At 47.7% G+C, this 27,084-nt stretch overlaps 2 protein-coding genes across 2 annotated transcripts in view; both read right to left on the bottom strand.

Annotated features, from left to right (window-relative positions):
- The window catches only part of LOC309361494 (uncharacterized protein), a gene marked incomplete at its 3' end in the record, with an annotated part of 81,197 nt that extends 66,597 nt beyond the window's left edge, over positions 1 to 14,600 (bottom strand). The window contains exon 1 of the mRNA XM_081896566.1: positions 14,552 to 14,600. The remainder of the gene's footprint in view (positions 1 to 14,551) is intronic.
- Positions 14,601 to 26,106: 11,506 nt separating this feature from the next.
- Positions 26,107 to 27,084, bottom strand: part of LOC309365075 (uncharacterized protein) — a 51,182-nt gene continuing 50,204 nt past the window's right edge. The window contains exon 2 of the mRNA XM_081903211.1: positions 26,107 to 26,748. The gene's annotated coding sequence lies outside the window, so the exon portion shown is untranslated. The remainder of the gene's footprint in view (positions 26,749 to 27,084) is intronic.

The raw sequence follows: 27,084 nt of genomic DNA, 5'->3' as shown, positions 1-27,084 counted from the left end.
CCGCGAGGAGCCGGAGCGCTCCGGCTACTTGCGGAGAGGTCCGCGAAGCCTGGGCACGCTGAGCTCAGCGCGCGCAGGCTTCGGCATGCTGGCAACCCCCCGCGAGGAGCCGGAGCGCTCCGGCTCCTTGCGGAGAGGTCCGCGAAGCCTGGGCGCGCTGAGCTCAGCGCGCGCAGGCTTCGGCATGCTGGCAACCCCCCGCGAGGAGCCGGAGCGCTCCGGCTCCTTGCGGAGAGGTCCGCGAAGCCTGGGCGCGCTGAGCTCAGCGCGCGCAGGCTTCGGCATGCTGGCAACCCCCCGCGAGGAGCCGGAGCGCTCCGGCTCCTTGCGGAGAGGTCCGCGAAGCCTGGGCGCGCTGAGCTCAGCGCGCGCAGGCTTCGGCATGCTGGCAACCCCCCGCGAGGAGCCGGAGCGCTCCGGCTACTTGCGGAGAGGTCCGCGAAGCCTGGGCGCGCTGAGCTCAGCGCGCGCAGGCTTCGGCATGCTGGCAACCCCCCGCGAGGAGCCGGAGCGCTCCGGCTCCTTGCGGAGAGGTCCGCGAAGCCTGGGCGCGCTGAGCTCAGCGCGCGCAGGCTTCGGCATGCTGGCAACCCCCCGCGAGGAGCCGGAGCGCTCCGGCTCCTTGCGGAGAGGTCCGCGAAGCCTGGGCGCGCTGAGCTCAGCGCGCGCAGGCTTCGGCATGCTGGCAACCCCCCGCGAGGAGCCGGAGCGCTCCGGCTCCTTGCGGAGAGGTCCGCGAAGCCTGGGCGCGCTGAGCTCAGCGCGCGCAGGCTTCGGCATGCTGGCAACCCCCCGCGAGGAGCCGGAGCGCTCCGGCTCCTTGCGGAGAGGTCCGCGAAGCCTGGGCGCGCTGAGCTCAGCGCGCGCAGGCTTCGGCATGCTGGCAACCCCCCGCGAGGAGCCGGAGCGCTCCGGCTCCTTGCGGAGAGGTCCGCGAAGCCTGGGCGCGCTGAGCTCAGCGCGCGCAGGCTTCGGCATGCTGGCAACCCCCCGCGAGGAGCCGGAGCGCTCCGGCTCCTTGCGGAGAGGTCCGCGAAGCCTGGAGAGTGTGAGGGGTCGGTGCGCACCGACCCCTCTCACTCTCCAGGCTTCAGCGAAAGCCTGCATTCGCACCATAGGACGCACACACATTTCCCCTTCATTTTTGGAGGGGAAAAAGTGCGTCCTATGGTGCGAAAAATACGGTATCTCCATTATAACACACAAGTTATTCAGGTATACAGGACTGAGGCCGTTTAGGGCTTGAAAGGTCAGCACCAACACTTTGAATTGTGCTCAGAAACGTACTCAAATATTCCTCTGCAGTAAAGGAGGCAAATGGAAGCCTTCCCATTGTCTTTGTGCTTACAAATACTGTCTTAAGGAGGGATGAACAGGGTGGGCCTGTGACCTGGATTCAGGAACTAAAGTATTTACCATCACAAAAGAATGCCCAGGCTGCCCAGGTAATGCAGTTAGTGACCATTAACAGGTATCCTTGGGGACAGGATGTCTGCTGTAGACTGCCTCCTGTGATGTATTCCTGCTGGAGACAGTCTCCTTCTGTATATTTGGGGGGGTGGTCTTGGGTGGGCAATTTCAAAAGACTATATAAGGCCTTGCACACCTCCCTCCTGGTTGTGGTGAGGGGGGGACACTGTTGCAACAGGGTAATAAAGATCCGGCTTACTAGCCGCTTTGCTTCTCCATATACTCTGGTTGGCCTCTGTTATTTTCTCCTACCTATATGGAACCCACTTAAGGACTATATGGGCTCTTGGATACCCCATAAGGGGAAAGGAGCAGGTTTTTTCTTAGAACAAAGGTCGTAAGAATATGTTTGGTTGGCACGCTTATTTATGGCAGGATAAAACTAAAACACACAAGAGCTCTATGAATCAGGGTATGGGATAAATATAATAATCTGCTGGAAAGAAAAACACCTCTTTGGCTTCCACCCACAAAAGCAACAGCTTTTTAAAAAATGCAATACGGAAGAAGCAATGGGCAACTTACAGAGATCTTTTTGACTTTTCGGAAGAAGAAATAAAACTGAATAAACAGTGTTGTGTATTGAGTCAAAGGATTTTATATCTGTATTATTATTGTCTGTATTTGCATTAGGGTCCAAGGCAGACCTTTTAACATCACAGTACTCCAAGTTTATGCACCAACTACTGGTGCTGAAGAAACTGAAATTGACCAGTTCTATGAAGACTTACAAGACCTTATAGAAGTGACACCAAAGAAGGATGTTCTTCTCATTATAGGGGATTGGAATGCTAAAGTAGGGAGTCAAGAGATAAAAGGAACAACTGGCAAGTTTGGCCTTGGAGTTCAAAACGAAGCAGGGCAAAGGCTAATAGAGTTCTGTCAAGAGAACAAGCTGGTCATCACAAACACGCTTTTCCAACAACACAAGAGACGACTCTACACATGGACATCACCAGATGGGCAGCATCGAAATCAGATTGATTATATTCTCTGCAGCCAAAGATGGAGAAGCTCTATACAGTCAGCAAAAACAAGACCTGGAGCTGACTGTGGCTCAGATCATCAGCTTCTTATAGCAAAATTCAAGCTTAAACTGAAGAAAGTAGGAAAAACCACTGGGCCGGTAAGATACAATCTAAGTCAAATCCCTTATGAATACACAGTGGAAGTGAGGAACAGGTTTAAGGATTTAGATTTGGTGGACAGAATGCCTGAAGAACTATGGATGGAGGCTCGTAACATTATACAGGAGGCAGCAACGAAAACCATCCCAATGAAAAGGAAATGCAAGAAAGCAAAGTGGCTGTCCAATGAGGCCTTACAAATAGCGGGGGAGAGAAGGCAAGCAAAATGCGAGGGAGATGGTGAAAGATACAGGAAATTGAATGCAGATTTCCAAAGAATAGCAAGGAGAGACAAGAAGACCTTCTTAAACGAGCATTGCAAAGAAATAGAGGAAAGCAATAGAATGGGAAGAACCAGAGATCTGTTCAAGAAAATTGGAGATATGAAAGGAACATTTCGTACAAAGATTTCCATAATAAAGGACAAAAGTGGAAAGGACCTAACAGAAGCAGAAGACATCAAGAAGAGGTGGCAAGAATACACAGAGGAATTATACCAGAAAGAAATGGATGTCTCGTATACCCCAGGTAGTGTGGTTGCTGACCTTGAGCCAGACATCCTGGAAAGTGAAGTCAAATGGGCCTTAGAAAGCACTGCAAATAACAAGGCCAGTGGAAGTGATGGTATTCCAGCTGAACTATTTAAAATTTTAAAAGATGATGCTGTTAAGGTGCTACACTCAATATGCCAGCAAGTTTGGAAAACTCAGCAGTGGCCAGAAGATTGGAGAAGATCAGTCTACATCCCAATCCCAAAGAAGGGCAGTGCCAAAGAATACTCCAACTACCGCACAATTGCACTCATTTCACACGCTAGCAAGGTTATGCTTAAAATTCTACAAGGAAGGCTCAAGCAGTATGTGCAAGCTGGATTTAGAAGAGGCAGAGGAACCAGAGACCAAATTGCAAACATGCGCTGGATTATGGAGAAAGCTAGAGAGTTCCAAAAAGACATCTACTTCTGCTTCATTGACTATGCAAAAGCCTTTGACTGTGTCGAACACAGCAAACTATGGCAAGTTCTTAAAGAAATGGGAGTGCCAGATCACCTCATCTGTCTCCTGAGAAATCTCTACGTGGGACAAGAAGCTACAGTTAGAACTGGATATGGAACAACTGATTGGTTCAAAATTGGGAAAGGAGTACGACAAGGCTGTATTTTGTCTCCCTGCTTATTTAACTTATATGCAGAATTCATCATGCGAAAGGCTGGGCTGGATGAATCCCTAGTCGGAATTAAGACTGCAATATTTAATTTTTTTGGGTAAATGAATTCCATTAATCCATTCACAATGTCATGCTCTTCCAGAGGTTTCTGTAAGATTATTTGGAGAAGTTTTTCTAATGAGAAGATATTGTCACAGATGCTTCTTTTTGCCATTCTCAAAAGTGTGAATTTGTGTCTGCAGAGATAACATGCCTTTTCTTCACAGGAAAAATGTTATAAAATAAACATACAGAGTTGACAGAAAACCTTAATCCCATTCTTCCTTTGCAGATTTATAGACACAGAATTAAACCCTTAAATTCTAAGTGGTTCAATGAATAGATGGTTTGCAGTGAAAGAGATCTGCACAAGTAGCTAAGTGTGAAGCAGTAAAAACGAAAGTGCAACCTTGTGAGCACAATACTCCACATATCTTGGGGTCTTTGTGTAATAATTGTGCAAGTCAGACTTGAGGCAAGCGCTGAAGGCTCTTCAGGGCTGGCAACCTCTTCCCAATCCCACTGGGTTCCCACAACCGCACTAACACTTAACTGTACAGAATAGGCACCTGGATGCAGAAGCCAATCCAAAGGGGTGGCTGGTAGTGGAGGTGGTTAAATCCACAAGTTCTGAGTTTTTCATGTGCGCTAAAACTCAGTCTGCTTGGTTGTTGTTTTTTATTTAAAAAAATGTTTTTACCAACATGCTATAATATTATTGTTTTAGTTAAATACATTGTTTAAGTTCTTATCAAGGAAATGATTATTTTTCTCCTTCCAATAAATTACAGCAGAACTGTTGTCCAAATTTAGACAGTAAACTTATTAAACCTCAGAATGATTTCATAACTATCTGTCTATGTATTTCTAACAGTGTAACCAAATCAGAAATTTTTGATTTAAATAGAATCATACTGACTAGTGATTTACCGTAAATTGTGATTGAAATCAATTTGATTTATATCAAATCCACCCTGATTGCAGTCTACCACAATGTCTGAAATAAGGCTGGAACTATACAGAGGCGAACAGGACAATGTCCTGGCAGCTGCTACTACTACTTAGGGGTCTGAAACGGATAAATGAAAATATCATCAATCACCACACACTCAGTTTCATCAGCAGGGAAGCCAAGATGCATCCTAACAGGACTTTTGGGTTTGGGCTAGGCTACCAAATGGTGGAATTCAGGACAATCCAAAGTATGGAGATGAGTCCTAGTGAATAAATACAGATAACCTGGTAGTGTCATCAGGGAAGGGGGGAGAAGGGGGGTCAGGGGTGCTGGAAGGGGAGGGGTCTCTGTTGAGGCTCCTCTTTTTTATTATTTTTATAATATTTATTGAAATTTTCCATATAATAACAAAACAAAAAGCAAAAATTAAAAAACACAAAAAAATATCCAAAAAAGAAAAACAATTAAAAAAACACTTAATATTTAAAGAATTTATCTTCTTTCACCTTATTTCTCAGACCTCCTCCCCCCTCCCCTTCTTGCATTCCAGTTTGTGTTGTCTGCTCAACAAGTTCTTATCATTTTTCTCAACCTTAACTTAATAATTTCTTTATTCCTGCTATTTATTTTCCTTTTCTTCTTTCTTCCATTTCTCAATTACCGTAAATTTCGCTCCATAACACGCAGATTTTTCCTCCTAGAAAGTAAGGGGAAATGTCTGTGCGTGTTATGGAGCGAATGCCTAGAGATGGCGGGGGACTCTGCTGCAGTTGTGAGCTGTCCGTGGCTCGCTTTGAAACAGCAAAGCGGGTGTAAGCGGCTCCTGTCAGCGAGCTGAGCTGGGGAGGAGGGAGAGAAGCAGAGCGGGCTTGGCTGCTTTAAAACAACCCCGTGCTCTCTGTCCCTGCCTGCAGTTTTTTGCTGTCCGATGTTGGATTAGCCACTATAGGGGCTGTGTGTGTGTGCTTGAGCTATCGTTCTCCTCCTCCTGCTTCCCGTTCACTCTCCCTGCGCTCTCCCTCCGACTTTAGAATTGACACTCTGTGTGTCTGTGTGTGTGAGAGAGGGCTCCTTCTCCTTCTCTTGCTTCCCGTTCACTCCCCCAGCGCCCCTGCGACTTCCAGCGCCCTGCGACTTTAGAGCCAGTTCTCTCTCTCTCTCTCTCTCTCTCTCTCTGTGTGTGTGTGTTTTGACCTCACTGCGCTTGTTGGGGGAGAGTGTTGGTCGCAATTTTTCTTGATTTCTCTCAGAGTGGTTACTATCATGGTGTCCTTGCTGGGGAGGAGGGAGAGACGCAGAGCCTGCTTGTTCTAAAGGAGCAACGCCAGAGAGGAGCCTCTCCTGCATTATCAGCAGCATCCTTCTCCACACACCCCACGCGTGCTCCTTGTCCCTTGAGTTCTTTTCCTTCCCTCCCCACTTAAAACGTGGTTACAAAGCACGGATCCACATGGATCCTCAGGATTTTTGCACTAGGTCACCCCAAATTCACCATCAGATCACATAGCATATCCATGGCTACAGCCTGCACCAAAAAACACACGCACCCACTGTTTCATGGGGCCGCAATGGTGCAAAAATGTGGTTACAAAGCATGGATCCACATGGATCCTCAGGATTTTTGCATTGGGCTACCCCAAACTCACCGTCAGATCACATGTCTGTGGCCACAGCATGAACCACAAAAATCATACATCCACTGTTTCGTTTAGAATATTTTTTTCTTGTTTTCCTCCTCTAAAAACTATGTGCGTGTTATGGTCAGGTGCGTGTTATAGAGCGAAAAATACGGTAATTTTAAAAGCCTTATTTCTAATTAATTCAAAAAACCCATGATGATCTGGGACAGCTAACACCCTCAGCAGGGAGGTTGGTGATGGGGGTGGGGGTCAGTGGTGCTGGAAGGGGAGGGGTCTCTGTCGAGGCTCCTTCTCTTCCTTTAACCCTTCCATGGACTCCCTCTCTCTGTTCCCAAAAGGCACCCAGCCAGGCGCCCCATGACCCCAGGGATTCCTGGGGACAAACTGGTAAAATCAGCAATGGTACACTGGGTCAGAAATATAGGTCATGATTACAGCTGGGTGATATATTGGTATATTGCCCAAGACTGGCTTGAAGTTTACATCGTGATAACTGTTTCCTAATACTGAGCTGGCAATATGTTACGAATCACAATGTGTGCAAGGGCTAGGCAACACCTGCTTTTCAACATTGCAATAACTTACCAGCTAAACGCTGTAATGTTCTCACCAGCTAAACCTCACAATATCACCTGCTAAGCGCTGCCATGTTATCAGCAGCTAAATATTTAAATGGGCCACAAGGTCTGAAATAGGGGTGGAACTGTACAGAGGAGAGCAGCACAATGTCCTTGCAATTGCTACTACTTAGGGGTCTAAAATGGATAAATGACAATATTATCAATCATCATCTCAGTGGGACTTTTGGGTTTGGGCTTGGCTAGCAAATGGTGATTTTCAGGACAATCCTGTATGGCAATGCTGATCTGGGACTGCCAGCAGGGAGGCTGGGGAATAAGATGTGATGGAAGGGGAGGGGTCTCTGTCGAGGCTCCTCCCCCAACCATTAACCCTTCCATGGACTCCCTCTCTCCCTTTCCCCAGCCAGGCGCCCCACGACCCCAGGGATTCCTGCCAGGGGGAAGCCGGGAGAATGGGGGGCCTCAGCCCCACCCCCAGCCCTGCTTGGGGCGTCCCGGGGGGGCAGGGCAGCTGAGCATCTCTCGGCCCCCCAGGAAAGAGAAAGGGGAGTCTGGCGGTGCTGCTGCTGCTGCCCAGGAGATCTTGCCAGGTGTAGATCCCTGCAGGTGTTGGGTCCCCCCTTCCCCCCTGGGTCGGGGCCTGGGTCGGGGCCCCTGTCGACGGGCCCCAGGGAGGGCGCTTTCCTTACGGGGGGGCTCTCCCCTTATCCCCCCTCCCCCTCTATTTCCCCCCCTCCTCTCCCTCCCTCTTTACCTCTTGGTCCTCCGCCTCCCTGGCTCCGGATTAGTCCGCTTTCCTTGTCTGCAATAGAAAGGGGGGCGGCGGCGACGGGGGGGGCTCTTCAGCGACGCCCCTCCTCCTTTCCCGGTCTGGGAACTTCCGGCGCGTTTCGCGGCGACACTTCCGGCGCCTTTTGAGACGCGCGCATCCCTAGAGCTACGAAATTAGAGCAGCCCCTCCCTGTGTCCGGAGGGGAAGGAGACGGGACGGCGCTGCCTCTGGCCTCCTGCTCTGGGGGCTCCATGGGGACCCGGCCCCCGCCCCCCCACTGCCTCTCCTCCTCACGGGGAGTCTCACGGGGGTCTCCTTCTGGGCCTCCTTCTGCATGCCAAGCACTCAACCGGGGTCCTTCTGCATGCAGAGCAACTAAGCCCCCTAACAGCCAAGCCCCGCTTCAAACACCAGCCCCCTCCTCCCCCCCATTAAAAGACCACCCCCTGGATTCAGAGGCAGGGAGGGACTCCAGACAGACAGAGGGGCCCTTGCTCTGGAATTCCCTCCCCAGCAGGGAGACTTCAAAAGCCCCCCCCCCATGCCTCCCCCTTCCCTCATTTAGTAGGGAGACTTTTCATCTTGTGGTTGGGTCGTTTTAAATCCAGTTTTTCTCTCTCTCCCTGCAATTTTAAGCAATTGTGGCTCTTATGATCCCTGCAGGATATTAAGTGTTGTTCTAACCTCCCTATTGCAGGTGGAAAGAGGAATGCGGGGCTTGCTTATAATATCTTAGGGTGGCAGGATTAAGATTTGGGACTGGCACTTTCAGATTCAGAGCCACTTTTCGCATGAGATTTCTTCCAACTACTGGTGGAAAGTATGTCTGAGGTTTATGACAGAAATATAATTATTACGGGTGAATTTAATGGAGTAGTATCACTGGACTATGACAGAACACTGAGGGAAAGTGTCTCAGAAGAAGGCAAAATACCAAATACTTTTTTGATTATATCATTATATCATTGCCTGCCTACCAGAGGGACTGGACACATTCCAATTTGCTTATAAAACGAAAAGATCGACAGAGGACGCTGTGGCGATTGCCCTCCATGCCGTTCTTGCACATTTGGAGCAACGGGGGTGGGGTGGGGGGTTATGCCAGACTGCTTTTTTTAGATTTCAGCTCGGCATGTAAAACCATTCTACCACAACGTCTGATGTCTAAACTGGAAGATCTGGGGCTTCCGTTATCACTGTGTGGGTAGATATTGGACTTTCTGTCAGACCGCCCCCAGAGGGTTCGGTTGGGCCCTTATACCTCTAATACGCTTAAGACTAACACAGGAACATCACAGGGATGCGTACTTAGTCCACTCCTTTATATTCTCTACACGTACGATTGTGTCACTGCGCACCCTAGTAATAGGGTTGGCAAATTTGGAGATGACACAACCGTGATTGGGCTCATCTCTGAAAGGGAGGGTGAAACGGACTATAGAGATGAGGTGGAGCGGCTGACAGAGTGGTGCAGAGCTAACAACTTGCTCATAAATACAAGGAAGACAAAGGAGCTTGTGGTGGACTTCAGGAGACAGGAGAGCAATGTCCAGCCACTTTTGATTGATGGGGTCTGTGTGGAGAGGGGAACAACGTTCAGATTTTTGGGTATTGAATTACAAGAGGATCTGTCCTAGAGTGTCAACACAAGGGGGCTTGTGAAGAAGGCACAGCAGAGACTGTACTTTTTGAGAATCCTAAGGAAAAACCATCTTCCGCAGAAACTGCTGCTTGCCTTTGTTACCGGAAAATCCGAGGGCTCTCTTGGACAAATGAAGACACCAACCAGAGCAATTCAGAGCAAAACAGCAGCCAGTAGGCTCGGTCTTTATTCAAAGGAAAAGACTGTCGCGACAGGACTCCCACCGCCCACGAGGTGAAGCAAGATGGAAGCCCCGAACAAAGGGAGACCCGAACTTTTATTAGTTACTAATCCCTGAAGCTACACCCTCAAATTACATCATATTTACATCACGATTAAGTCAGAAAACGGGAGGAGTCAGGGGAGGGACTGGGCAGGTAACCCGAGTATCTCAACACCTGGTCAGTGTCCCTCTCCCCCTCCTTTGTAAGTCAATTTGAAAGTCAGAGAAAAAAGGTGCAGTTTCCTGCTCCCTGAGGGAATCCGGACACAGTCCCTTTGTCTTGGAAGGGGCAGAATAAACCATCGTATGCAGTCCATTGTGTCCTTGGCCGTCTGGTGTCTGCGCCCATCAAGCAAGCCTTCAGGGTAAACAGATCAGTTGGGAGGAGACGCTGTGTACGTGCTCGTTCGTTCGGTTGGGGGATTATGGCTGGTCGGAGTCAGGTCACCCCCCTTTGATAGTCCTTGTAATTTAGAGCAGAATAAAAGCGGTCCGATGAAAATCCAATGTACAGCTGATTTTTGGTGAATATAAAACGACAAAGGCTTTGAAGTTCAAACCAACCCCAAGTTTCGGAAACAATGTAGCAAGGCCTTGATTGGATTAGTCACGGTCAATTGAATTAGGAAATGTTGTATCAGCGAGCTGTCAAACAGGGGAAGTAGCGAATGCCGGCTGCAGTACCAGCGTAGCCGCCGCCAGGGGCGCTGTTCGCTAATGCGGATTGGTTGAGGCGGCAGGCGGCTGACCCAGGGTTCGGTCGCCCGGTCTACTCATGTCAAAGATAGGGCGATGCGGAGCGCTATAACGAAAAGCTGTCAGGCTAGCGCTTCCTTATTTACGGAAGGCTATTTTAGGAGATGACCCTCTAAAGGGACATCTCTGGGGTCAGGGAGGGGGACGTGTGCATGTGTGAGTGTGGTGCTTGTGCATTACACGTGGGTGTGAATGAAGGGGGGGGTCTCCGGCGACACCTATCACTGTGCCATTGAGAGCGTGCTCACTTATGGCTTATGTGTGTGGTACGGAAGCTGTACTACCCAGGACAGGATGGGGTTGTGCAGAGTTTTGAAGGCAGCAGAGAGCATTGTTGCCTGCCCACTCTCCACCTTAGAGCAGATTTATGCCACAAGGTGCCATAGGAAGGCTTTGGACATAGTAAAAGATCCATCGCATCCTGGTCACTGTCTCTTCAACCTCCTGCCATCGGGACGGAGATACAGGACGATGAAGAGAAGAACGAGCCGTCTCAAGAACAGCTTGAGAAGCAGAAGCCGGTGAAGACAGAAGCAGCAGCCCCGGCGGAGCCACGGACGGAGGCAGGGTAACGGGGGCATTGCCAGAGCATTTACCCACCAACTGCTGCTGCTTCCCAACCCGCAAGTGGCAGCTGCGGCCGCTGAAACAAACCGCCTGAATGCCATGGGAGGAATGAAGGAGGGAAGGGGTGACGAAGAAAGCGCGTGAGGAAGCGGCACGGAGAAGGGGCGCAGAAAAGGAAGGAAGGGCAGACTGAGGGAGAGGGAGGAGGAGCATGAGGAAAACTCAGCAGCAGCCGGCAGCCAGCGTCACACCCCCTTCCCAGCACCACCCTTCTGAGGCAGGCAGGCGTTGATGGCACCCGGTGTTAAAAATCATTTGGAAATATGGGGCAGGATGAAACTTTCACTTTTACGAAGGATTTCAACCATAAAGATTTACCTAAGATACTGTTTGTATTCTAAATGATACCAATAATAAATAATACAAGCTTCTTTAACAAATGGCAAAGAGATATTTCATGATTACTCTGTCAGGGGGAAAACACCAAGAATACAGTATAAAATTTGGATAGATACTAAAAATAGAGGTGGCTTTGCACTGCTAGATTTTCTACTATGAAGCAGCCTCTTTGTGTTGGTTAAAAGAATGGATATTGTTGGACAACACACAATTGCTGGATACCCAGTGGAATCTTGGTTGTTGAACGCTTCGGAAGTCGACCGTTTGGGGCTTTCAAATGCCAACAACCCAGAAGTGAATGTTTCCATTTTTGAATGCAATACGTAAATAAAATTATATACAGTATTAATAAAATTATCTATATATAAAGCAATTGAAGCACTTCCCACACTCATTCCATTCAAACTATTTATGATTTTTCAGTTTGTGGATTGTCCTTGCGAGTCCATTGATGTTTCGTAGGAACATCAGGACTGAAGCTCTATGTACGCTCCATATACGTAAGTGGTTTTCCCTCTTTGAGTTTGCTGGTGTTTGCCAAGGTTTCCACTTCTATTGAAGGTTTCCACTTTTATTGACACTCTTTCCACACTCCATACATTTATTTGCTTGTCCCCGAGTAAGTCTGTTGATGTCGTCTAAGTTTCCTGTGTGTGAAATTAGGGTTCCACTCTGAAAGAAACTCTTTCAACTCTCCATACATTTAAATGGTTTCTCCCGTGTTACGGTAAAACCTGGGTGCGGAGTTGCCCTGCCACCCAGCACGTCGGACTAAGTCCGCGGGTCCTAGCGGAGGAAATGAGTTCAGCCGGAGACAGGAGCAAGATGCGGAGATCCGAGTTTATTGGCCAACAGGTTCAAGACGAGATTGAACCCCGAGAATGGGGTGACATAGACTTTTAAAAGTTCCCTCCGAGTCCCAGAATACAATGCAGGAAAACGTCATGAATACATTATGGGAAGGTTGGGTTACATGTAAACACGTCATGAATACATTACAGGCGGGTGGGGTTACACATATTAGCATTTCAGGAAGGGAGGGGGAGATATGCAGAGTGAGGGATATGCATAGATAACATGGATAAACATTTCTTGAGTACAGGTGATGGCGAGACAATAGAGCAGATATGCGTCGTCTGCCACCTGGCATTGCCCAGAGGAAGGGTTTGGCAGAACGATTTGACCGGATTAGGGGTCTTCCTGAGTACGTGACCTGTCGCTCAGGGGATTATGGCAGTGAAGCGGCAATATGGAGTCCAGAGGGAACAGAGGAAAATGGTGTCAAAATGGAGAAAATCGGAGCTTCGGCTGATTTTATATCATTTTCCGAAGCTTTCGGCCGCCTTGCCGGTCAAGTGTATATTGTATATTGGGAACGGAAACGAATGGATACATTGTAGCAGACTTTGACAGTTTTACGAGGTCGCTGGTTTCGGTTCCATTGTTCTCGCAGCGGGGAGCCGTCAGCAACTTGTCAGGAGGTTAAATGAGGCGTGCAAGAGCTCCCTGAGCTAGCTCCTGCAGAGGAATGCATGCTCCTGATTGGCTGAGGCGCAGCCATTTTAGTCAATGGAGGGTTTAGTTTGACACGGTCAACTCATGTTAAGGATGGGGCGAGAGGAAGGCATAGGAAAGGCATATGAAAGAGGGCTTATTCCGCCCGTATAGAGAGACAAAGAATATAAGGTCAAGGGGTATAGTGTGGTGCTTGTGCGACAGTGTAGGGGTTCAGGAGCTGGGTGCCATCGAGGTCATCGCCTCGGGCCCCCTTTCGAGGAAGAGGCGGGGTGAGGAAAGGTGCCCCCCCTCTCCTCCGTATCACCCGTGTGAGTCCGTTGATGTCTTCCAACATTTCCAACATCGGTGAAGCTCTTTCCACACTCCTTACATTTAAATGGTTTCTCCCCGTGTAAGTCCATTGATGTTTTCTAAGTGTTCCACTCCGACTGAAGCTCTTTCCACACTCCATGCATTTAAATGGTTTCTCCCCAGTGTGAGTTTGATGATGTGCATTCAGGTTTGCACTCTGACTGAAGCTTGCTCCACATTCCATGCATTTAAATGGTTTCTCTCCAGTGTGAGTATGATAATGGGTTCTCAGCGCTCTACTCTCAATAAAACTCCTTCCACATTCCATGCATTTAAATGGTTTCTCCCCCGTGTGACTCCGTTGATGAATTCTAAGGTCTCCACTCTGACTGAAACTCCTTCCACATTCCATGCATTTAAATGGTTTCTCCCCCGTGTGAGTCCGTTGATGAATTCTAAGGTGTCCACTTCGACTGAAGCTCTTTCCACACGCAATGCATTTAAATGGTTTCTCCCCCGTGTGAGTCCGTTGATGAATTCTAAGTTTTTCACTCTCAGTGAAGCTCTTTCCACACTCCATGCATTTAAATGGTTTCTCCCCTGTGTGAGTCCATTGATGTCCATGGCCCTCCAGGATTCTGACTGCCTTCTCCTTTGTCTTGATTCAATGGGGTGATGAGAAAATCCTATTTGTTTTCTAGGAAGAGAACAAAGTACTATTACAATTAGCACCTGCTCTTATTTTAAAGTCTTTTACAATCTCTCCAAATTTTTAGGAAAGGCAAATGAAATAATGTAAAATAATGGTCATGCATCATCAGCCTTATAACCCTTAATTATTGTTAATGAAGCAGTAGTATATTAGTAGTAGTTAATGGTAGTAGTATATTAGTAGTAGTTAGTTAATGAAGCAGTAGTATATTAGAATACGGTTGAACTGTGGGCTTTACGTTTGATAAAAAGTGGTTTCTCACAAGAAAGGGAGCTGCTCTATGTTCCATGAACCTGGCCAATATTCATTTAGGGTCCTAAATTCATCATGAAGTTATTCATCCACTGCACTATAATCCTCCACCCCTTGGGCCACATTTTGTCCCCTTCGAGCTCTAGATCTTTATTCATCACCTGAACAGTCCCTTTGGCCTCAGGAGGTCCATACTGACCATTTTGGGAGACCCATATATAAGTTTAGTGACAGGGCTTGGTGCTTGTGGTCGGTTGAAGGAGTGCTCAGTTGGAGAATGTTCTTGGGGTTGGACCTCCATCTCTCAGCCTTGCATTATGGAATCGAGAGAGCTGGAGATGCAGAAGGAAAGCAGCTGGAGCCTGACTGCTGGGAAGGCCAGATTGAGACACCCGCCCCAATTAGGATTTATAATAATTATATGCCACCGGGTCTCGCACCTGCCTCCTGACACTGGCTTATCTTAGCGTAGATTCCCTGTCCAAGCCTCTCTCACTGTTCTTCCTCCTTTGCCCTGGGTGGCCAAGGGCTTCTGGATAATCTAGCTCTGCTCCAACTGGGAATTATTTATTTAATAATAACAATAACAATAACAATAACAATAACAATAACAATAATAATAATAATAATAATAATAATAATAATAATAATTTATTATTTGTACCCCACCCATCTGGCTGGGTTTCCGCAGCCACTCTGGGCGGCTTCCATAGAAACCAAAAATACATTAAATTGTTATACCTCTCTTCATCTGAATATCACAAGATAAAAATATGTGTGACACTGAAATAGGTGAGTATTAAAGGTGAATAACACTGCTTGTTGGAAAGAAAAGAAAGTAGATGAAACCCGTGGTGCGAGTGTAAACTGCAGAGTTTTGAGAATTTAAAAGACAAAGTGCGAGACTGGCTTCACTATTATCAAATATTGGAGGCTTACAAGCTGGACAGGAAAATTGGCTTTCAGGTGGAAAAATCAAAATTGGAAACAGAGTTGTTAGAATCCAAAACTAAGAATTTGTCAAAAATGTATAACCTGCTGCTGAAATGGAATACGCAGGATGAAACGGTTAAATCAGCTATGATTAAGTGGGCGCAAGATATTGGACACAACATTATGTTTGCTGACTGGGAAAGGTTGTGGACCACCGGCATGAAATTCACGGCATGTAATGCCTTGAGAGAGAATATTATGAAAATGATTTATAGGTGGTACATGACCCCAGTCAAGCTTGCAAAAATTTACCACTTATCAGATAACAAATGTTGGAAATGTAAAGAAAATGAAGGTACATTCTTTCACATTTGGTGGACATGCCCAAAGATTAAGGCTTTCTGGGAAATGATATATAATGAAATGAAAAAGGTATTTAAATATACCTTTTTGAAGAAACTAGAGGCCTTTCTCCTGGGTATGGTTAGCCATGTGGTGTTAAAGAAGGACAGAACTTTTTTATGTATGCTACAACAGCAGCAAGGATACTTATTGCAAAGTATTGGAAGACACAAGATCTACCCACCCTGGAAGAATGGCAGATGAAGATGGTAGACTACATGGGACTGGCAGAGATGACTGGCAGAATCCGGGACCAGGAGAAAGAGACAGTGGAAGAAGATTGGGAGAAATTTAAAGACTATCTTAACAAACACTGTAAAATTAATGAAGGCTAGAATGACATGGGTTTAAAAATTAATGGTTTTCAGCGGTGTTTATTAAGGAAAAGGAAAAGAAAGATCAAAAACTAATGGGAAATAAGGGAGAGGATTTGCTGATTGGATAATGAAATTACAATACAGAAGGGGGAGGTATGAGGAGGTCGGGGAAATAAGGTTTAAGAAAAAAAAAAGGATTGAAATTATACTTGTTTTTGTTTCTGTATGTTTGTAATGTTGTTTGTGTTTATGTGTATAATTGGAAATTTTAATAAATATCATTCTTTAAAATATATTAATAATAATAATAATAATAATAATAATAATAATAATAATAATAATAATAAAGTGTAATGAAGAAACCAATCTTCAAATCAGTTTCATATTCCCTGGCTGTATTTCTCAGCCACGACTGTGACTCAGAATCTTAGCCACACTTTATTCTAGAATATCAACTGGACATAGGAGCCAGACAATCCCTGGGACTTCATCCAGACATTTCTTTAGTGTGGGCAGCAGCAGCGGAGAAAGGAAGGAAGCAACTTTGGGGGCAAACCATTTCCTTCTGAAGGTCTTCCCCCACGGCCAGCAGGGTTGATAAACTGCTCAGTGGAGACACCTTGGCTTTATACTGCTAGGTTCTGGATATCAATCACAATCCCTTGGAAATGTCTCAAGAACCCTTAAGATCCAATTTCACTAACTCCCAAGTAAGACTGAGCCCTAGAGGAACCTTCTATGCTGAGGTGAGGCACCTCTGGCCCTCCAGATGTGGTTGGACTCAAAGTACCACCTGCCCAAGCAAGGATGGCCCATGGCCAGGGAGGATGGGAGTCTTATCTGGGGGGACACACTTTCCCCTTCTTCCCCCTTCTCTGAAAATGCAGAATGGGGGAGGTGGGGCACATTGACACACCAACAATATTTCAATATGAAGAAATTATATTCCTGTCGCGACATCACCCAAATGTGCCTATACATGTATGAGTAGAACAGTTGCGACTGCGCTGGCTGCCAGTTAGGCGTTTGAAGAGAGTAGGTGTGTTTTTAGCACGACCAACTAAAAATTATGTGAAATGTAAAAGTGTTCCAACACTTTTTTACGTCATTTAGTTAAGGTTTAAAAATACCAAAGGTAAGTTATTCCACTCAGTAATCAGGATTACAGGTGATTTTCAGATAAGTTCAGTGGCTTTATTAACAATTGTTAGATTTTTGAAAATGTCCGTTGGCGCACTTTGATACACTAAGGGTTAGCGCCTCCAGTAATGGCTGAATTCCTCTGATCGGGAGGAACTTCCTTTGTGGAAATCTGGGTCTGGTCGCCACGGCAAAGGCGGAAACCCACTAAAAATCACAGGCAGGAGAAGCCTGTGAACGTGGAATTCGGCTGGCACCGTTTGCGCCTCCTCTACTCGCGGGGAAACACGTTTTCGGGGATCTGGAGCGACGTGGGGTGAGTGGCGCGGTGCTTCGAATTGACTGCTTCTTTCACGGAGTGAAGCCGCATTGCTGTTGCCGGAGAGCGCTGACTTTTTCCTGTGGACAATTTGATTCTAAAACAACTACCCGTGAGTAGAACGGAAAATTGGATCTTTAAACGTCTTGATATGGCACCAAAACGGGGAGGTTTCAAACAGGAAGTCCGCCTCCCCTTTTTGTAAATAGACTGAAGCAAACAGGCTGCAAGCTAAAGTCTTGGAAAGCCTTCCGTAAAGGAGTAAACCTCCATCGGTTAAAATCACTAAACCCCCCCTTGGAAGCAGGAGAAGAGGGGGGAAATTTTGGATCGTGTAAGCCTGCAGGAGAGAGTGAAGAAAGTCAAATTACCACTGCTCTGAACCTGGAAACGGGCTGCTAGTAAGACCGACGTTTTGGAATTGCCCATTGAATGTGAATAGATCGTTCGTTGACAGCTAGTTAAATAAGAGAAATACATTGTTTCCATTGTCTCCCTCTGCGTTTAAAAAGGAGTAAAAGTAACTGAAAATTGAAACTAACTTTATTGTTTGAACTGTGCTTAAAAGGATTGATACAAATCGAAATTGTTTCCCTCTAGAAGAAGCTTTTGAAATTGTTACATGAGTTGAGCTGGGGGGATCTCCAGCTGCAAGATAATAAACTGTGAGAATCTGGGACTGACCTTGGATTGTTAAGAATGTTGACAGAAGAAGCCTTAGTGGTTGCATTATGCAAGATAAATGACTCACTGGAACAGCTCCATAAGAAGACAGATGTGATGACTATAAGAATTGATAACTTGGGACAAAAAGTGACTAATTTTGGACAAAAAGCGAACATTAATACAGAAACTATTCAGGAATTGATACAGGGATCTACTTTGACATGGCAAATTGTAGAGAAGGCGGGGGAGAAAGTTGTCGTTGTTGAACCTAAAATAGCACAAGTGGACAGGGAGAGAGCCCCAGCCTCACAGATGTAATTTGATGACTGTAAGTTGATGCCTTTTATGATTGAATTTAGGGAAAGTCAGATTTTGAGGATTGGAGCCCCGCTTGGACTGGAGAAGGAAAGTTGGATAGATCCCTTCATGCAGGGATTTATTGACCTCTGGGACCTGGACTTGGGTCAGGAGGAGATTGGAGTTGTGGGGACCTCCAGATTTAGAGGAACTTTGAAATACGTCCTGAAATATCTTAGGGATCATAGTTTTAACTATGGAGATTTGGCTGAGCTGTCGAGAAGGAATAAAAACATTGCTAGGTGGGAATTTCCCCAAGATCTACTCTTCAGCATCAAATGAAGGAAAATATGAACAAGATCAGCAGAAGGCAAAGCAAAGTGCATGTATAAATATGAAGAAGACTTGCAGAAGGGACTTGGAAAAGAGTTAAGAGCCTTGGACAGAAGATCACCAGGTTGATGGACTATATGGAATAGACGGAGATGACTGGCAGGGTCCGAGACCAGCGAGAGGAGAGGGTGGAAGAAAATTGGGAAAGGTTTAAAGTTTATCTATGGAAATAGAGTGGTGCCCCACAAGACGAATGCCTCGCAAGACGGAAAACTCGCTAGACAAAAGTTTTCCGTTTTGAAGGTGCTTCGCAAAACGAATTCCCTATGGGCTTGCTTCACAAGACGAAAATGTCTTATGAGTTCCTGCGGGGTTTTTTCCTCCCCCCCTTTTTCTAAGCCGCTAAGCCGCTTATCCGCTAAGCCGATAAGCCGCTAATAGTGCTAATCCGCTAAGCCGTCAATGGGCTTGCTTCGCAAGACGAAAAAAACCGCAAGACGAAGAGACTCGCGGAACGGATTCTTTTCGTCTTGCAAGGCACCACTGTAATGTAAAATTAATGAGTGTTAGAAAAATTTTGGAATGAAATTATATGGCTTTAGTAGAAATGTTATAAGGAATTAAGCATAAATAAGTATTTTAGTATTAATGGAAAATAAGGTTAAAATATGTTGAGATAACTATAGAGAAAGATGGAAAGGACTTGCTGAAATAATTTATAGAAATGGGAGGTGAGAGGAGGTTGATGAAACAAGGGAATGAAAGAGAGGGTATTGAGATGGTATGATGTGTGTCCTATGGAGCGAATGCAGGCTTTCGCTGAAGAGCTCTCCAGGCTTCGTGCAAATCTCCGCAAGACGCAGGAGCCCGGCGCTGGACTCCCACGGCTTGCAGAGAGTTGCCTGTTCTGGGGGCTGGGTTCAGGGGAAGCTTGGGCTTCTCCCGCCCCAGCCCTGTGCCGGGGGGAAAAAATAATCCCCCCCTTTATTTCCCCCCCCAAAAACTAGGTGCGCCTTATGGGATGGTGTGTCCTATAGGGCGAAAAATAAGGTGATTATCTTATTTTTTAATAAGCATTTTGTTTAAATCACTATTTTTTGACTACCTAATGTGAGTTCTTATACTTTTTAAAGTTTTTCCCATGGGCCTTAGGTTGCCTATGCCTGGGATAGAGGGTTAAATCAGGGCAGGCCAAATGGGACTCAGCTCCGTCCCCTCCTTGCCCCTCCCTGCATCTGCTGCCTGAGGGGGTTGCCTCAGTCTCCCTCACGGTGGAGCAGGCCCTGAGAACAGCCTTCTCGCTGCCTTCCAAAATACAGTCATACCTTGGGTTACAGACGCTTCGTGTTGTGTGTCTTCTGGTTGTGCACAGCGCCGAACCCAGAAGTACCAGAACAGGTTAATTCCAGGTTTCAGCCCTCGCGCATGTGCAGAACCGCTAAATCACGCTTTGCGCATATGCAGAAGCACCGAATTGCAACCCACACATGCGCAGACCCGGTGCTGCGGGTTGTGAATCTGCCTCCCGCACAGATTACGTTCACAACCTGAACATCCACTGCACAGGAAACATGGCACAGAAGACCTTGGAGTCTCACCGTGGAACACAACAACAACAACAACAACAACATCGATTGGTTATACGTCACTTTGGGCTGCCCTGGGCGGTGGCGTAGGGTGTCCCCGTTACAACAGCCCTGCAAAATAGACAGGAGTTGCTACGCGCTTTTGGGACTTGGAAGAGTAACTTACAGCAACCGTAAAGGGCAGTCCAGTGTAGTCATTACGGGGGCCTCTTTTAAATAGGGGTGGGGTTTGGGACTTCCGGGTTAGCGCCATCGGCCAATGGCAGAGTTCCTCCGACTGGAGGAACGGGCTCCATGGAAACTCCGTGGAAACTGGGTCCTCCCGCCGCGGCGAAGGCGGGGACCCGCTAGAAACCCCAGGTGGAGGAAGCCTGGGAATGTGGGGTTCGGCAGTGCTCCAGGAGCACCTCCCCTATTCGCGGGGAACCCCATTTTGCTGCGAACTGATTGCTACTTTCACGGAGGGAAGCTGCATAGCCATTGCCGGAGAGCGCTGACTTTTTCCTGTTGACAATTGGACTCTAAACAAGTACCCGTGAGTAGACCTCCGAAGGGCGCCCCGGGGGACCTCCGAAGGGCGCCCCGTGCTGCCGCCCGCAAGGCTTGCGGGCGGCCCCCGGGAGCAAGGCTGGCCAACACCAGCGCGGAGCACAGGGCGGCCTCCGAAGGGCGCCCCGTGCTCCGTGCTGCCAGCTGCCGCCCGCAAGCCTTGCGCTCTCGGGGGGAGGTCCCCCGGGTGCGCAAGGCTGGCCAACACCAGCGCGGAGCACGGGGCGGCCTCCGAAGGGCACCCCGTGCTGCCGGCTGCCGCCCGCAAGCCTTGCGCTCTCGGGGAGAGATCCCCAAGGTGCGCAAGGCTGGCCAACACCAGCGCGGAGCATGGGGCGTCCTCCGAAGGGCGCCCCGTGCTCCGTGCTGCCAGCTGTCACCCACAAGCCTTGCGCTCTCGGGGGGAGGTCCCCCGGGTGCGCAAGGCTGGCCAACACCAGCGCGGAGCACGGGGCGGCCTCCGAAGGGCGCCCCGTGCTCCGTGCTGCCAGCTGCCGCCCGCAAGCCTTGCGCTCTCGGGGGGAGATCCCCCGGGTGCGCAAGGCTGGCCAACACCAGCGCGGAGCATGGGGCGTCCTCCGAAGGCCTTGCACACCTCCCTCCTGGTTGTGGTGAGGGGGGGACACTGTTGCAACAGGGTAATAAAGATCCAGCTTACTAGCCGCTTTGCTTCTCCATATACTCTGGTTGGCCTCTGTTATTTTCTCCTACCTATATGGAACCCACTTAAGGACTATATGGGCTCTTGGATACCCCATAAGGGGAAAGAGCAGGTTTTTTCTTAGAACAAAGGTCGTAAGAATATGTTTGGTTGGCACGCTTATTTATGGCATGATAAAACCAAAACACACAATAGCGCTATGAATCAGGTTATTCAGAAAATCCTTTTTACAGTATGGGATAAATATAATAATCTGCTGGAAAGAAAAACACCTCTTTGGCTTCCACCCACAAAAGCAACAGCTTTTTAAAAAATGCAATACGGAAGAAGCAAAGAGCAACTTACAGAGATCTGTTGGACTTTTTGGAAGAAGAAATAAAACTGAATAAACAGGATGAGGTGGGAGGTGTGGTGGCAGATTGGTTTCAATACCATCAAATCATCCTGTTTGGACAAGATAAAGGGAGAGGTTTTTGGACTGAAAGTTCACAGTTTGAAAGAGATATTATTGAGAGGAAAGAGAAAGTGTTTCTCAAATTTCAGGTAGAAGACTGTCCAATCTGAAGAAGTGTGCATGCACACGAAAGCTTATCCCCAGAACAAACTGTTCAATGAATAGATGGTTTGCAGTGGAAGAGATCTGCACAAGTAGCCAAGTGTGAAGCAGTAAAAACGAAAGTGCAACCTTGTGAGCAGAATACTCCACACATCTTGGGGTCTTTGTGTAATAATTGTGCAAGTCAGACTTGAGGCAAGCGCTGAAGGCTCTTCAGGGCTGGCAACCTCTTCCCAATCCCACTGGGTTCCAACAACCGCACTAACACTTAACTCTACAGAATAGGCACCTGGATGCAGAAGCCAATCCAAAGGGGTGGCTGGTAGTGGAGGAGGTGAAATGCTTAAGTTCTGAGTTTTTCATGTGCGCTAAAACTCAGTCTGCTTGGTTGTTGTTTTTTATTTTAAAAATATTTTTACCAACATGCTATAATATTATTGTTTTAGTTAAATAAGTTGCTTAAGTTGTTATTAAGGAAATGATTATTTTTCTCCTTCCAATAAATTACAGCAGAACTGTTGTCCAAATATAGACAGTAAACTTATTAAACCTCAGAATGATTTCATAATTATCTGTCTATGTATTTCTAATAGTGTAACCAAATCAGAAATTTTTGATTTAAATAGAATCATACTGACTACTGATTTATTGTAAATTGTGATTGAAATCAATTTGATTCATATCAAATCCACCCTGATTGCAATCTACCACAATGTCTGAAATAAGGATGGAACTATACAGAGGCGAACAGGACAATGTCCTGGCAGCTGCTACTACTTAGGGGTCTGAAACGGATAAATGACAATATTATCAATCCTCACACACTCAGTTTCATCAGCAGGGAAGCCAAGTTTCATCCTAGCAGGACTTTTGGGTTTGCGCTAGGATATAATTGGTGGTATTCAGGACAATCCAAAGTATGGAGATGAGTCCTAGTGAATAAGATAACCTGGTAGTGTCATCAGGGAAGGGGGGGAGAAGGGGGGTCAGGGGTGCTGGAAGGGGAGGGGTCTCTGTCGAGGCTCCTCCCCCTTCCATTAACCCTTCCCTGGACTCCCTCTCTCCGTTTCCCCAGCCAGGCGCCCCACGACCCAAGGGATTCCTGCCAGGGGGAAGCCGGGAGAATGGGGGGCCTCAGCCCCACCCCCACCCCTGCTTGGGGTCCTCTTTCCCGCCCAGGCATCCCGGGGGGGGGCAGGGCAGCTGAGCATCTCTCGGCCCCCCAGGAAAGAGAAAGGGGAGTCTGGCGGTGCTGCTGCTGCTGCCCAGGAGATCTTGCCAGGTGTAGATCCCTGCAGGTGTTGGGTCCCCCCTTCCCCCCTGGGTCGGGGCCTGGATCGGGGCCCCTGTCGACGGGCCCCAGGGAGGGCGCTTTCCTTACGGGGGTCTCCCCTTATCCCCTCCTCCCCTATTCCCCCCTCCTCTCCCTCCTTCTTTACCTCTTGGTCCTCCACCTCCCTGGCTCCGGATTAGTCCGCTTTCCTTGTCTGCAATAGAAAGGGGGGCGGCGGCGACGGGGGGGGCTCTTCAGCGACGCCCCTCCTTCTTTCCCGGTCTGGGAACTTCCGGCGCATTTCGCAGCGACACTTCCGGTTCCTTTTGGGATTCGCTTGCCCCTAGAGCTACATCCGCAGAGCAGCCCCTCCCTGTGTTGGGATGGGAAGAGGACGGGACGGCGCTGCCTCTGGGGGCTCCATGGGGACCTGGCCCCCCTCCTTCCTCCTCCCCACAGCAGGGGAGGGAAGAGGATGAATGAGAAGTAGGGAAGGGCTGCTCCTCCCCTGTGGGTCAGGAGAGTGGGGGAGGGGCGGACCCAGGGAAGCCGGGGGGGGTCCCTCCCCCGCCCAGATTTGCCTCGCAAGGTCCTCTGTGAAGCCCAGAGATGGACCCAGCTTCTGGGGCTGGGACAAAATAAAAAAATTCCTTCCAGTAGCACCTTAAAGACCAACTAAGTTAGTTCTAGGTATGAGCTTTCGTGTGCATGCACACTTCTTCACATACCATGCACACGAAAGCTCATACACATGCACACGAAAGCCCCTTCCGCCATGAGAGGAATGCAATGGGGTTGTGAGGGGGGGAGACCCCTTTCTGCTCCCCTCACAAGAGGGTCCCCGTTGTTTCTCTGAGGGACAAGAGAGGAGGCGCCCCTCCCCCCGCTGCCTCTTTCCCTCAGCGACTCTGAGGGCAACTTTTCCCGCCTTTTCCCAACTTCCCGCCCTTCGAAATCTGAGCCTCGCCTCAGTTTCAGGCGCCAAGGAGGCAGATTCCCCGGGCTCCCTGATTTATTAGTGGATTTCTTCTCATTCGCCCTGATTTCTGCTCATATATCTTGCTTTTGGAGCTTCTCTCTGCTTCTTTAGTAAGAAGGCTGTATAAAACCCCCCTCACCACTGCCCGAATCCCATACAGTATGTAAAAGTCTGATTTCTTCCCATTTGCTGTGTATAATTCTTCCTCCAGGACTGGTTACAGATAGGTAGCCGTGTTGGTCTGCCATAGTCAAAACAAAAAAAATTCCTTCCAGTAGCACCTTAAAGACCAACTAAGTCAGTTCTTGGTATGAGCTTTCGTGTGCATGCATTATCTGAAGAAGTGTGCATGCACACGAAAGCTCATACCAAGAACTGACTTAGTTGGTCTTTAAGGTGCTACTGGAAGGAATTTTTTTTGTTCCTCCAAGACTGTTCTTCTTCCCTCCCAGTGTCACTTCCAAACTAATAATTCTTCCCTCACTGTCCTTAAATAGCTGCTTGGGGACTAGTTTGGGACCTGCATAAAGAACCTCCTCTCTTTTCTCGTTTTAGCTGTAGGTACAAGTTCACGGCCAAAAGCCTTATTGATACACAATTTTCCATCCGATGCCTGCTTACTCGGAAGTAAGTCCTACTCTGCTCCAATGTGCGGAGCCAGCAGTTCAGGCTGTTCTGCTAGCAGGAGGCCAAAGGACCCGGAGTGGTTTGCAACCAGGGTGGTTTCCAAATGCTGCCCTTTTTGATACGTTTCCATTTATTCTTTTGCGTGGGGACTGGCCAGATTGAAACACCCCCCGCCCCCATTCAAAAGAAAGACTTGCAAAAGATTTCAAAGGCTAAATTTCCAAAAGATGGCATATTGTCCTGAATTTAAGACAAGTCAGTTGAAAACTCATGGGCTTTTTTGGCGTTTATTTGGGGCCTTGTCTAAAAAATAGCTCTACAGTTTTGGGGGTGTCCTGGTTTTTACTTTTTGCAATGTGGCAACCCTAATTATTCTGGGCTCTGCTTGAACTGAAACTCCCTTTTAGAGCTCAGTCGGTCGAGCATGAGACTCTGAATCTATGAGTTGGGAGTTTGAGCCCCACTTTGGGCAAAATACCTTAATTCCAGGGGGCTGGGCTAGATGACCCTCGTGGTCCCTTCCAACTCTGCAATTCTAGGATTCTACCATGTGTAGAGGAAAGATCGCCCTCTTGTGGGCAGTGGAGGAATGATGTAATGTTGGTTGGTGGGAACTGTTCTTGAGTGTTGCCTTGTCACACACATGCAACACCACAACAGTCCTGTGAAAGGAAGGGGGGAACATTTCTGCAGGCTGATGTCCATCCATCCAGCTGCCCAGGCCCCAGCACCTCCCCCTAAGAGTGAAGGGTCCCAGTCTGGAAATCCCCTTCCTGCTGGAGATGAGGCAGTAAGGGATTCCAGACAGACAGAGGCACCCTTGCTCTGTGATTCCCTTGCCAGCAGGGAGACTTCAAAAGCCCCCCCATGCCTCCCCCTTCCCTCATTCAGTACGGGGACTTTTCATCTTGTGGTTGGGTCATTTTTAATCCAGTTTCTTTCTCTCTCCCTGCAATTTTAATACTGTTGCTGGTTTCCTTGTTTAAATTATTCTGTTTACTAGTGATATTTCACATAGTGTATGTGAATGCAAAGCAATTGTGGCTCTTGGGTAGAAATCTGTGATCCAGACATGACCTAGTCAATCACACCTTGTTTCAACATCCATCTAACACAAGGAAAAGAAAATCCCCCCATCATTTAGCCCGGACACTGAGGTCCACTTCCGAGGGTCTTCTGGGAGTTCCCTCATAATTACAGGGAACCAGGCAGAGGGCCTTCTTGGTAGTGGCGCCCTCCCTGTGGAACACACGCCCCCATAATAATTTATTAATAATAATTATCATCATCAGCCCTGCCTTAAGGCAGCCCTGTTCAGGGAAGTTTTTAACGTGTGATTTTACTGTATTTTTGGTTTTTATGGAAGCCGCCCAGAGTGGCTGGGGAGGCCCAGCCAGATGGGCGGGGTATAAATAATAAATTATTATTATTATTATTATTATTATTATTATTATTATTATTATTATTATTATTATCATCATCATCATCATCATCATCAGATGTCAAAGAGAGAAAGTAACTTTTGGAAGACCTCTGAAGGCCTTCAGGGAAGTTCTTAATGTTTGACATTTTACATGTTCCTTTGTCATAGAACCAAGCTGGCACCATCCATTGGTTCTGGCAGGGTTCCAGTTCATGGTCAACAAGATTAAACAGATGCACGTTGGGCTGATGAGGAGGAGGTGAGGGACCAGGAGTGAGACCTTGGGGTCATGTTAGGTAACTCTGAGAAATTGTTGACCCTGTGTGCACTGGCTCGGGAAACTGCAAATCTCACGCTGGGGATGTTTAGGGAACCGATTGAAAATACACCTGCCACTCTCCTAATGGTTGTAGTGCAGATCTTGTTGGCATGCAGAGGGTCGCAAGGCCAGCTGGCTAGCCCCAGGTGGGTCATCTCCTTCCAGCCGTCCTGCTGCAAAGACCCATCAGCCTCTGCTCTGATGTAAATCAGCGACCCAGGCTTCAAAGCCAGGGCACACTATATCAGCAGAGCGAACTGCGGACACAGAATAGGCGTGAGGCTTGTGGAAGCATACTACAGCTACGGATTTATTAATCATAAATCAGGACAAAGAAACATTCCGTCTCTCTCTTTGTATTCTCAAGAGAGACAGAGAAAAGCAAAAGCTATACGCACAACGGAGGTTCCCAGCATACTGTGCTGGAATGTAAACCAAAATGTGACACATAACAAACCCATATCTGCTCCTTAAGGAGGAATGGAAATTATTTATGGAGATCTATGGTGTGAACACATTTGGAGTACTGTGCACAGTTCAGTATCTGGGACCTTTCAGTTTGGAGAGAAGACGAGGAAGGAAGGACATGTCAG

The sequence above is a fragment of the Podarcis melisellensis genome (assembly GCF_964234715.1).
Source record: "Podarcis melisellensis genome assembly, chromosome: 2".
Lineage (NCBI taxonomy): Eukaryota > Metazoa > Chordata > Lepidosauria > Squamata > Lacertidae > Podarcis > Podarcis melisellensis.
Note: the sequence above shows the minus strand (reverse complement) of the source record. Positions and strands in the feature narration are given on the sequence as shown.